Source organism: Salmo salar, chromosome ssa06 (assembly GCF_905237065.1).
Source record: "Salmo salar chromosome ssa06, Ssal_v3.1, whole genome shotgun sequence".
NCBI lineage: Eukaryota > Metazoa > Chordata > Actinopteri > Salmoniformes > Salmonidae > Salmo > Salmo salar.
The window spans coordinates 837,501-850,000 of record NC_059447.1 but is presented as its reverse complement, the minus strand read 5'-3'; the positions used below and the strand labels follow the sequence as shown (position 1 = coordinate 850,000).

The 12,500-nt window shown below is 45.3% G+C and overlaps 1 pseudogene; it reads left to right on the top strand.

Moving 5' to 3' along the window:
* LOC123743349 (protein kinase C beta type-like) overlaps nt 1–12,500 on the top strand; it is a 139,974-nt pseudogene that overhangs the window by 125,998 nt on the left and 1,476 nt on the right.

Sequence of the window (12,500 nt, the reverse complement as noted above, 5' to 3'; positions counted from 1 at the left end):
ATAAAAGGGTAAACCTAGTTAGTTTCTAGTAATCTCTCCTCCTTCTTCTTCTGTGGATAAAAGGGTAAACCTAGTTAGTTTCTAGTAATCTCTCCTCCCTTCTTCTTCTGTGGATAAAAGGGTAAACCTAGTTAGTTTCTAGTAATCTCTCCTTCTTCTTCTGTGGATAAAAAGGGTAAACCTAGTTAGTTTCTAGTAATCTCTCCTTCTTCTTCTTCTGTGGATAAAAGGGTAAACCTAGTTAGTTTCTAGTAATCTCTCCTCCTTCTTCTTCTGTGGATAAAAGGGTAAACCTAGTTAGTTTCTATTAGTCTCTCCTCCTTCTTCTTCTGTGGATAAAAGGGTAAACCTAGTTAGTTTCTAGTAATCTCTCCTCCTTCTTCTTCTGTGGATAAAAGGGTAAACCTAGTTAGTTTCTATTAGTCTCTCCTCCTTCTTCTTCTGTGGATAAAAGGGTAAACCTAGTTAGTTTCTATTAGTCTCTCCTCCTTCTTCTTCTTCTTCTTCTGTGTTCCTGAGTGGCGTGAGCGGTCGAAGTCACTGCATCTCAGTGCTTGAGGCGTCACTACAGACACCCTGGTTCGAATCCAGGCTGTATCACAACCGGCCGGGATTGGGAGTCCCATAGGTGCGTACGCGCAATCGGCCCAGCGTCGTCCGGGGTTTGGCCTGCGGTGTAGTCCGTCATTGTAAAATAAGAATTTTGTTCTCAACTGACTTGCCCTAGTTAAATAAAGGTTAAAGACGGTCTTTATTTTAACATTTTATTCTTCTTCTGTGGATTTTATATGGCAGGTTGTTAACCAACTTTAAGGTGCACTACCACCACCAACTGGACTGGAGTCGGCGGACCTCAGTCCGTCTTCCAATCACCCACGTGGTATATGCTCCTATAAACCAATGAGGAGAGGAGGAGAGGCGGGACTTGCAGCGCCAGTCTAAGTGTCACAAACAGAACCAAGTTGTATTTTAGCGCCTGGCTACTCAGAGGCTCGTTGACGTCACGCGAGCAGTTAGGATGAAACGATTGAATATCGTGTGTGTGCGTACATACATTCAACGCTCGCGGCGCGGTCGGCATGCTATGCTCGTGTAGCAACACCAGAGAGAGAACAAATTCACCTCTTTATAATGACTTATTCTAAAGCTGTAGTCTAATCCATTGTATTTAAATTCTACTTTACTATACTGTATTCTACTGTATTCTACTCTACTATATTCTACTATATTATATTGTACTCTGTTTTATTATATTATATATTCTACTATATTCTACTCTAATTTATTATATTCTACTCTGTTCTCACTCTACTTTATCTGTTTACTCTACTCCTATTATGCTCTACTCAATTATATTATTCTCGGTTCTATTCTATTATACTCTATCTTACTCTATTCTACTTTATTCTATTCTGCTCTACTATACTCTATTCTACTCTATTCTACTCTATTATGCAATACTCTATTCTTCTCTATTCTTCTATTCTACTCCATCCTACTCTATTCTTCTCTATTCTGTTCTACTCTATTCTACTCTATTCTTCTCTATTCTGTTCTACTCCATTCTACGCTATTCTATTCTACTCTCTCTCCCCAACCTCCTCACCCTTTCTACTCTAATCTATTCTACTCTATTTTACTATATTCTATTCTACTATATTCTGTTCTGCTTCTATTTTATTCTACTCTATTCTATTCTGTTCTACTCTAATCTACTCTATTCTATTCTGTTCTACTCTATTCTTTTACTCTATTCTGTTCTACTATATTCTATTCTACTCTATTCTGTTCTACTATATTCTGTTCTACTATATTCTATTCTACTCTATTCTATTCTACTATATTCTATTCTACACTATTCTGTTCTTCTATATTATATTCTACTCTATTCTGTTCTACTATATTCTATTCTACTCTACTCTGTTCTACTCTATTCTATTCTACTATATTATATTCTACACTATTCTGTTCTATTCTACTATATTCTATTCTACTCTATTCTATTCTACTATATTCTATTCTACACTATTCTGTTCTTCTATATTCTATTCTACTCTATTCTGTTCTACTATATTCTATTCTACTCTACTCTGTTCTACTCTCTATTCTATTCTACTATATTATATTCTACACTATTCTGTTCTATTCTACTATATTCTATTCCACTCTATTATTTTTCTACTCTATTCTACTTTATTCTACTCAATTCTGTTCTACTCTGTTCTACTCTATTCTATTCTACTATATTCTATTCTACACTATTCTATTCTACTATATTCTATTCTACTCTATTCTATCTCTACTATATTCTATTCTACACTATTCTATTCTACTATATTCTGTTCTTCTATATTATATTCTCCTCTATTCTGTTCTACTATATTCTATTCTACTCTACTCTGTTCTACTCTATTCTATTCTACTATATTATATTCTACACTATTCTGTTCTATTCTACTATATTCTATTCTACTCTATTATTTCTACTCTATTCTACTTTATTCTCTTCTGTTCTACTCTATTCTACTCTATTCTGTTCTACTATATTCTATTCTACTCTGTTCACTCTATTCTATTCTACTATATTCTGTTCTACTCTATTCTACTATATTCTATTCTACTATATTCTGTTCTACTATATTCTATTCTACTATATTCTGTTCTTCTATATTCTATTCTACTCTATTCTGTTCTACTCTATTCTCTTCTACAATATTATATTCTACTCTACTCTGTTCCTACTCTATTCTGTACTTCTATATTCTATTCTATTCTACTATATTCTACTCTCATTCTATTATACTCTATATACTTCTAATCTATTCTGCTCTATTATTTTTCTTCTATATTCTACTCTATTCTACTATATTCTACTCTATTCTATTCTACTCTCTCTCCCCAACCTCCTCCCCCTCCTTTCTACTCTAATCTGTTCTACTCTATTCTACTATATTCTATTCTACTATATTCTATTCTACTATATTCTATTCTACTCTATTCTGTTCTAATCTATTCTGCTCTATTTGAATTTTTTCATATTGTACTCTCCCCTCCCCTCCCCTCCCTCCCCCTTCCTCTCCTCTCCTCTCCTCTCCTCTCCTCTCCTCTCTCTCTCTCTCTCCTCTCCTCTCCTCTCTCTCCTCTCTCTCCTCTCCTCTCCTCCTCTCCTCTCCTCCTCCAGATCATAGCGTACCAGCCCCTATGGGAAGTCAGTGGACTGGTGGGCCTTTGAGTTCTACTGTATGAGATGCTGGCTGGACAGGTAGGTGTGTGTGTGTGTGTGTGTGTGTGCATATGTTAACATTTTACTGTGGGTATTAACCTATCCTCTCCTCCTCTCTCTCCTCCCTCTGTCCTCCCCTCCTCCCTCTGTCCTCCCCTCCTCCCTCTGTCCTGTCCTCCTCCCTCTGTCCTCCATTCCTCCCTCTGTCCTCCCTCTGTCCTCCCCTCCTCCCTCTGTCCTCCATTCCTCCCTCTGTTCTCCCCTCCTCCTCTGTACTCCCCTCCTCCCTCTGTCCTCCCCTCCTCCCTCTGTCCTCCCCTCCTCCTCCCCTCTGTCCTCCCCTCCTCCCTCTGTCCTCCCCTCCTCCCTCTGTCCTCCCCTCCTCCCCCTCCTCCCTCTGTCTCCCTCCTCCCTCTGTCCTCTCCTCTGTCCTCCCTCTGTCCTCCCCTCCTCCCTCTGTCCTCCCCTCCTCCTCCCTCTGTCCTCCCCTCCTCCCTCTGTCCTCCCCTCCTCCCTCTGTCCTCCCTCCTCCCTCCTCCCTCTGTCCCCCCTCCTCCCTCTGTCCTCCCTCTGTCCTCCCTCTGTCCTCCCCTCCTCCCTCTGTCCTCCTCCTTCCTCTGTCCTCCCTCTGTCCTCCCTCTGTCCTCCCCTCCTCCCTCTGTCCTCCCCTCCTCCCTCTGTCCTCCCCTCCTCCCTCTGTCCTCCCCTCCTCCCTCGGTCCTAGCCTCCCTTCGACGGTGAGGATGAGGGATGAGTTGTTCCAGTCCATCATGGAGCATCACGTCTCCTACCCCAAGTCCATGTCCAAGGAAGCTGTCGCCATCTGCAAAGGGGTGAGGAGAAACGCACCTCCTAATAACCACAATATATTGATAAAGTGTGTTTGTCTTCCGTTTCACTGCAATTTGGGGAGGAGGAAAGAGAGAGAGGAGGAAAGAGAGGGAGAGAGAGAGGGGAGGAAAGAGAGGGAGAGAGAGGGGGGAGGAGAGAGAGGGGGAGAGAGAGAGAGGAGGAAAGAGAGGGGGAGAGAGAGAGAGGAGGAAGAGAGGGGGAGAGAGAGAGAGGAGGAAAGAGAGGGGAGAGAGAGAGAGAGAGGAGGAAAGAGAGAAAGGGAGGGGGAGAGAGAGGGGAGAGAGAGAGAGAGAGAGAGAGGAGGAAAGAGGGAGAGAGAGAGGAGGAAAGAGAGGGAGGAGGGAGAGAGAGAGGGGGAGGAGGTGGGTAGGGAGAGAGGGAAGGAAAGGAGGGAGAGGAGGTTGGGGAGGGAGAGAGGGGAGGAAAGGAGGGAGAGGAGGTTGGGGAGGGAGAGAGGAGGAAAGGAGGGGGAGGGAGAGAGGGAGGAAAGGAGGGGAGGGAGAGAGGGGAGGAAAGGAGGGGAGGAGAGGGAGGAAAGGAGGGGGAGGGAGAGAGGGGAGGAAAGGAGGAGGAGGGAGAGAGGGGGAGGAAGGAGGGTGGAGAGGAGGGGGAGGAAGGAGGGGGAGGGAGAGGGGAGGAAAGGAGGGGAGGGAGAGAGGGAGGAAAGGAGGGGAGGGAGAGAGGGGAGGAAAGAGGAGAGGAGGTTGGGGGAGGGAAAGAGGGGAGGAAAGGAGGGGGAGGAGGTTGGGGAGGGGGAGGAAAGGGGGGAGGGAGAGAGGGGAGGAAAGGAGGGAGAGAGGAGGTGGGATAATGAAATGCAGTATATGTCTTCTGTCCTTCTCTGCCGTTCTGCAGTGTTCGTTCTTAAGATGAGCTTTTTCTCTGTCTGTCTTCCTTATTCCCTGTTTATTCATCCTCTAAACCACAAACAACACACACACACACACACACACACACACACACACAGCTCAGTTATCCAGCCAGCAGAGTCCGTCCCTCTCTATCAAACCTCAGTCTCGTCCTCGACCGTTACCCTTCAGTACCCACTGCAATCACACACACACACACACACACACACACACACACACACACACACACACACACACACACACACACAGAGATATCAGTCACAGGGGAATAGGAAGACGATATACAATAGAAGCCGTCATTCCATTGGTAATCCAGTGGGGGCTCTCAGAACATTTAAGGGAGGAAAGGTCAGAGGTCTAGCGCCAGCCAGACGTGATGCTATCTTCTTTCTCCCTCCCTCTCCCCTCCCCTCCCTCTCCTCTCTCCTCTCCTCCTCTCCCTCTCCTCTCCTCTCTCCTCTCTCTCTCCCTCTCTCTCCTCCCTCTCCTCTCCTCTCCTCCTCTCTCCTCCCTCTCTCCCTCTCCTCTCCTCTCTCTCCTCCCTCTCCTCTCCTCTCCCTCTCCTCTCCCTCTCCTCTCCTCTCCTCCTCTCCTCTCCTCCTCTCTCCCTCTCCTCTCCTCTCTCCTCTCCTCTCCTCTCCCTCTCCCTCCCTCCTCCCCCCCCTCTCCTCTCCTCTCCTCTCCTCTCCTCTCCTCTCCTCTCCTCTCCTCTCCTCTCCTCTCCTCTCCTCTCTCTCCTCTCCTCTCCTCTCCTCTCCTCTCCTCCTCTCCTCTCCTCCTCTCCCCTCCTCTCCTCTCCTCTCCTCCTCTCCTCTCCCTCTCCCCCTTTCTCTCCCCTTATTTTCCTCCCCCTCCCTCTATCTCCCTCTCTCTCCCCCATCTCTCCTCCTACCTCCCTATCTCCTTCTCCCTCATCCTATCTCTCCTCTCTCTCTCTCCCCCTCTCTCTCTCTCTCCCCCTATCTCCCTCTCTCTCTCCTCATATCTCCCTCTCTCTCTCCTCATATCTCCCTCTCTCCCCTATCTCCCTCTCTCTCTCTCTCCCCATATCTCCCTCTCTCTCTCCTCATATCTCCCTCTCTCCTCATATCTCCCTCTCATCTCCCTCTCCCCCTCCACCCATCTCCCTCTCTGTCCGCCTGTTCATTTGGGTTTACACCAGTAAATTACAGGACACACCTCCTCTTGTCCATCTGGTTCTATGTAAAGTACTGTGTTATCTATCCATCTGGTTCTATGTAAAGTACTGTGTTATCTATCCATCTGGTTCTATGTAAAGTACTGTGTTATCTATCCATCTGGTTCTATGTAAAGTACTGTGTTATCTATCCATCTGGTTCTATGTAAAGTACTGTGTTATCTATCCATCTGGTTCTATGTAAAGTACTGTGTTATCCGTCCATCTGGTTCTATGTAAAGTACTGTGTTATCTATCCATCTGGTTCTATGTAAAGTACTGTGTTATCCGTCCATCTGGTTCTATGTAAAGTACTGTGTTATCTGGTTCTATGTAAAGTACTGTGTTATCTATCCATCTGGTTCTATGTAAAGTACTGTGTTATCCGTCCATCTGGTTCTATGTAAAGTACTGTGTTATCTATCCATCTGGTTCTATGTAAAGTACTGTGTTATCCGTCCATCTGGTTCTATGTAAAGTACTGTGTTATCTATCCATCTGGTTCTATGTAAAGTACTGTGTTATCCGTCCATCTGGTTCTATGTAAAGTACTGTGTTATCTGGTTCTATGTAAAGTACTGTGTTATCTATCCATCTGGTTCTATGTAAAGTACTGTGTTATCCGTCCATCTGGTTCTATGTAAAGTACTGTGTTATCTATCCATCTGGTTCTATGTAAAGTACTGTGTTATCCGTCCATCTGGTTCTATGTAAAGTACTGTGTTATCTGGTTCTATGTAAAGTACTGTGTTATCTATCCATCTGGTTCTATGTAAAGTACTGTGTTATCCGTCCATCCGTTCATCTGGTTATCTGTCCAACTCCCTTTCAAAACCTACTTCACGACAAGAGAGAAAACACAACACAACACTACATAAAGAGAGACCTAAGACAACAACCTCTAACCCCCCTCCCTGTCTCTATGGAGCCTCTAACCCCCTCCCCTGTCTCTATGGAGCCTCTAACCCCCTCCCCTGTCTCTACGGAGCCTCTAACCCCCTCCCTGTCTCTATGGAACCTCTAAACTCTAACCCCCTCCCTGTCTCTATGGAGCCTCTAACCCCGTCCCTCCCTGTCTCTATGGAGCCTCTAACCCCCTCCCTGTCTCTATGGAGCCTCTAACCCCCTCCCTGTCTCTACGGAGCCTCTAACCCCTCCCTGTCTCTATGGAGCCTCTAACCCCATCCCTCCACGCTCTATGGAGCCTCTAACCCCCCTCCCTGTCTCTATGGAGCCTCTAAACCCCCTCCCTGTCTCTATGGAGCCTCTAACCCCCTCCCTGTCTCTATGGAGCCTCTAACCCCCTCCCTGTCTCTATGGAGCCTCTAACCCCCTCCCTGTCTCTACGGAGCCTCTAACCCCGTCCCTCCCTGTCTCTAGTTGATGACTAAGCACCCTGGGAAGCGTCTGGGCTGTGGTCCTGAGGGGGAGCGAGACATCAGGGACCACGGGTTCTTCCGCTATATGGACTGGGACAAACTGGAGAACAAGGAAGTGCAACCGCCATTCAAACCCAAAGCTGTAAGTCTCCGCTGTCTCTCTCTCTGTCCCCTCCTGTCCTTTCAGCTGGTCAACGTTGATGATGGTGATGGTGGTGATGATGGTGGTGGTGGTGGTGGTGGTGGTGGTGGTGATGGTGGTGATGGTGATGGTGGTGATGATGGTGGTGATGATGATGGTGATGGTGGTGATGGTGGTGATGGTGATGATGGTGGTGATGGTGATGATGGTGGTGATGATGGTGATAGTGGTGATGATGGTGATGATGGTGGTGATGATGGTGATAGTGGTGGTGATGGTGATGATGGTGGTGATGGTGATAGTGGTGGTGATGGTGATGATGGTGGTGATGATGGTGATAGTGGTGATGGTGGTGATGGTAGTGATGGTGGTGATGGTGATGATGGTGGTGATGATGGTGGTGATGGTGGTGATGGTGATGATGGTGGTGATGATGGTGATAGTGGTGGTGATGGTAGTGATGGTGATGATGGTGGTGATGATGGTGATAGTGGTGGTGATGGTGATGATGGTGGTGATGGTGGTGATGATGGTGATGATGGTGGTGATGATGATGGTGATAGTGGTGGTGATGGTAGTGATGGTGGTGATGATGGTGATAGTGGTGATGATGGTGATGGTGATGATGGTGATGGTGATGATGGTGATAGTGGTGGTGATGGTGATAGTGGTGATGATGGTGATAGTGGTGATGATGGTGATAGTGGTGATGATGGTGATAGTGGTGATGATGGTGATAGTGGTGATGATGGTGATGATGGTGGTGATGATGGTGATAGTGGTGGTGATGGTAGTGATGGTGTGTCTGATGTTAGTTGTGTGTTGATGGTGAACTGCAGTTTACTGGTGTTCCAGAGTGTTTCAGCTCCACCTTGTTGTTCCATCAAAAGGTCAGAAGGCAGAATGTGTCAGAACAGAACCTTAATGAGTCCAGACCTTTTCCTCTATCCCTGTCTTCTGCTCTTCCCCTCTCTCTCTCTCTCTCTCTCTCTCTCTCTCTCTCTCTCTCTCTCTCTCTCTCTCTTCCTCTCTCTCTCCCTCTCTCTCTCTCTCTCTCTCTCTCTCTCTCTCTCTCTCTCTCTCTCTCTCTCTCTCTCTCTCTCTCTCTCTCTCTCTCTCTCTCTCTCTCTCTCTCTCTCTCTCTCTCTCTCTCTCTCTCTCTCTCTCTCCCTCTTCCCCTCTCTCTCTCTCTCTCTTCCCCCTCTCTCTCTCTTCTTCTCTGTTGTAGCTGTCAGAGACATCAGACCTCCTGTTGTTTAGTTGTGCCTGCTGAGAGAGAAATAGACCGACAGAGATAGAGAGAAGAGAGCTAGAGAGAGATGTATAATACAGCAGGAATTAAACTACACTTAGGAAATACAGCAGGAACAAAAACTACACTTAGGAAATAGAGCAGGGACAAAACTACACTAATACAGCAGGAACAAAAACTACACTTAGGAAATACAGCAGGAACAAAAACTACACTTAGGAAATACAGCAGGAACAAAACTACACTAATACAGCAGGAACAAAACTACACTTAGGAAATACAGCAGGAACAAAACTACACTAATACAGCAGGAACAAAATTACACTAATACAGCAGAAATAAAACTACACTAATACAGCAGGAACAAAATTACACTTAGGAAATACAGCAGGAATAAAATTACACTTAGGAAATACAGCAGGAACAAAACTACACTTAGGAAATACAGCAGGAACGAAACTACACTAATACAGCAGGAACAAAACTACACTTAGGAAATACAGCAGGAACAAAACTACACTAATACAGCAGGAACAAAACTACACTAATACAGCAGGAACAAAATTACACTAATACAGCAGGAACAAAACTACACTAATACAGCAGGAACAAAACTATACCTAGGAAATACAGCAGGAACAAAAACTACACTTAGAAATACAGCAGGAACAAAAATTACACTTAGGAAATACAGCAGGAACAAAATTACACTAATACAGCAGGAACAAAAATTGCACTTAGGAAATACAGCAGGAACAAAAATTGCACTTAGGAAATACAGCAGGAACAAAACTACACTTAGGAAATACAGCGGAAAATAAAAATGCAAAGAGAATAGAAAATAAATATAGCTGCGAGCATCGATGAACGGTGTTCACAGGATGACAGGAAGGACAGAAGGTCAGTTGGATTAACAAAGCAAAGCGCTCTATCATGTAGGACCTATCTTCCTTTATGTACGTACAGTAAAAGCATTACCGTGTTTATCTCTCACGGAACCAACAGGGATGTTGATTGATTGATCCATGTTGACGCGATGGCGTCACGCAGTTGCTGCTGATCAGGACGTCCCGTTCCGTCTCGTCCCAAAGAGGCTTTATTGGGTTTGAGGTCCTGGGGGACGGGGACTGGGGATGGGGGACTGGGGACGAGGGACTGGAGACGGGGGACTGACCAGGCCACTCGAATAAACTGAACTTCGCTGTCATATTCCGGGATGTGTTTTTTTCCGCTTCTTGTCCAGTGTTGGTGATCGCGTGTCCACTGGGAGACTTTTTTTCACTTAGTTTTTTGTTGTTGTTGTTGTTGTTGTTGTTGTTACTGTTGTTGTTGTTGTTATTGTGGTTGTGGTTGTTGTTGTTGTTGTTGTTTTACCTCTCTCATCAACGAGTTTTGGACCCGCTGGACTGCCGTTGACTGGATGTTGTTTTTTGTTTGTTTTTGTTTGTTGTAAAAGCCTAGACGATGTCGTGTGTGTGAAAAGTCCCAGGAAGGACAGACGTTTCTGAGATACTGGGTCCGGGAGCACCTGGCATCGACGGTCGTACCACACTCAAAAAAGGACCTTGGGTCACGTGTTTTGTTGTTGCCCGTTCTAACGTTCAATGGGAACAGTAACTGAATGCCTCGATGCCTGTCTGCCTGCTTTATATAACAAGCTACGACCACGTGACTCTCTGTCTGTAGGAGCGATCCAATTGTGGTGAACGGTGGACGGTGTACCTAATAAACTGTCCGGGGAATGCGTAGGTACACAATAATAAGTTGTTAAAATGAGTTTATTGTTTGTTGTTGAGACAATCAATACCATGTTTTACATTGATAGATCGTTGTGGAGGGGATTTACATTGGTTTAAATGGAAAACGTAAAATCTTTTTAACCAATCCCTTACCGTTACTGAAACTAAGTTCACGGTCCACGTTTCGTTGGTCCTACGGTTCAGATGATGTTTAGGATAAAAAATATATATTTGTATTTATTTATATATATATATATATTTTTAAAGCATTAGCGTTACAATAGTAAAAAAAAGGTTAATTAATTGTTTCATTATTATTATTTTTTATTTAAGGTATTGTTGCCAAACTGAACATGGTGCATCGTGGTTAATTTCTTTGACGAGCCTAATATATTTGACGTCGATAGGCCGTTGTGGAGGGGATTTTTTACAAAGGATTTAAATGGACACGTAAAATCTGATTTCCTGATTCATCAATGACTCAGCCATCTCTTAACCAATCAAACTCTGTTTCTCAGCCTCTCTGTTAACCCCATAATAACAATAGCTCGGGTTTCAGAAAGGGACAGAGACACTCCTGTATCTTCCTTTCTCTCTTCCTGTCTCTTCTTCCTGTCTCTCTATCTCTCTATCTTCCTGTCTCTCTTCCTGTCTCTCTATCTCTCTATCTTCCTGTCTCTCTTCCTGTCTCTCTATCTCTCTATCTTCCTTTCTCTCTTCCTGTCTCTCTATCTCTCTATCTTCCTGTCTCTCTTCCTTCCCCTCTCTATCTCTCTATCTTCCTGTCTCTCTTCCTCCCCTCTATCTCTCTATCTTCCTTTCTCTCTTCCTGTCTCTCTATCTCTCTATCTTCCTTTCTCTCTTCCTGTCTCTCTATCTCTCTATCTTCCTGTCTCTCTTCCTCCCCCTCTATCTCTCTATCTTCCTTTCTCTCTTCCTGTCTCTCTATCTCTCTATCTTCCTGTCTCTCTTCCTCCCCTATCTTCCTGTCTCTCTTCCCCCTATCTCCTATTCTTTCTCTCTTCCTGTCTCTCTATCTCTATCTTCCTGTCTCTCTTCCTCTCCCCTCTATCTTCCTGTCTCTCTTCCTCCCCTCTCTATCTCTCTATCTTCCTGTCTCTCTATCTCTCTATCTTCCTGTCTCTCTTCCTGTCTCTCTATCTTCCTTTCTCCAACCATCTCTTTATCTCCCTCTAATCCCTCTATCTCTTTAATGCTGGAATGACTGTACCCCCCCCGTACAGCCTTTCCTCACTGCAGCATCGTGGGTAATCATGCACCGGGTTTGTACCCCTGCTGTCGCCATAGGAACTGTGATGCTAATGGTAGTGGACAGGATGGTCTGTGAGGACAGAGAAAAGCTCTCGCCTCAATTCTCAGCCCTGATGGAACACACACACACACACACACACACGTATCGTGGCCCTACAGTTGGTCAGGGTTCACCACTGAGTAAAACCCGTTACCCACGAGGCCGAGCGGCAAGCGCAGCAGGGTCAATGGTCGTGTGCCTGCCTGCCTTTTTTGGTGTGCGGCCGTGTGTTTGTGTGTGTGTGTGTGTGTGTGTGTGTGTGTGTGTGTGTGTGTGTGTGTGTGTGTGTGTGTGTGTGTGTGTGTGTGGTATTTGAACTAAAGGCTTAAGTCTGTTCTATACATTGTATTTCTATGGTCCAGCGGCGCCAGAATCAGGTCAACCACAACTAGAGTAGAATCATGATGATGTCATTTGAAAGCACACGGAAACACAAAGACACACACACACACACACACACACACACACACACACACACACACACACACACACACACACACACACACACACACACACACACACACACACACACACACACACACACAGCCGGAGGCC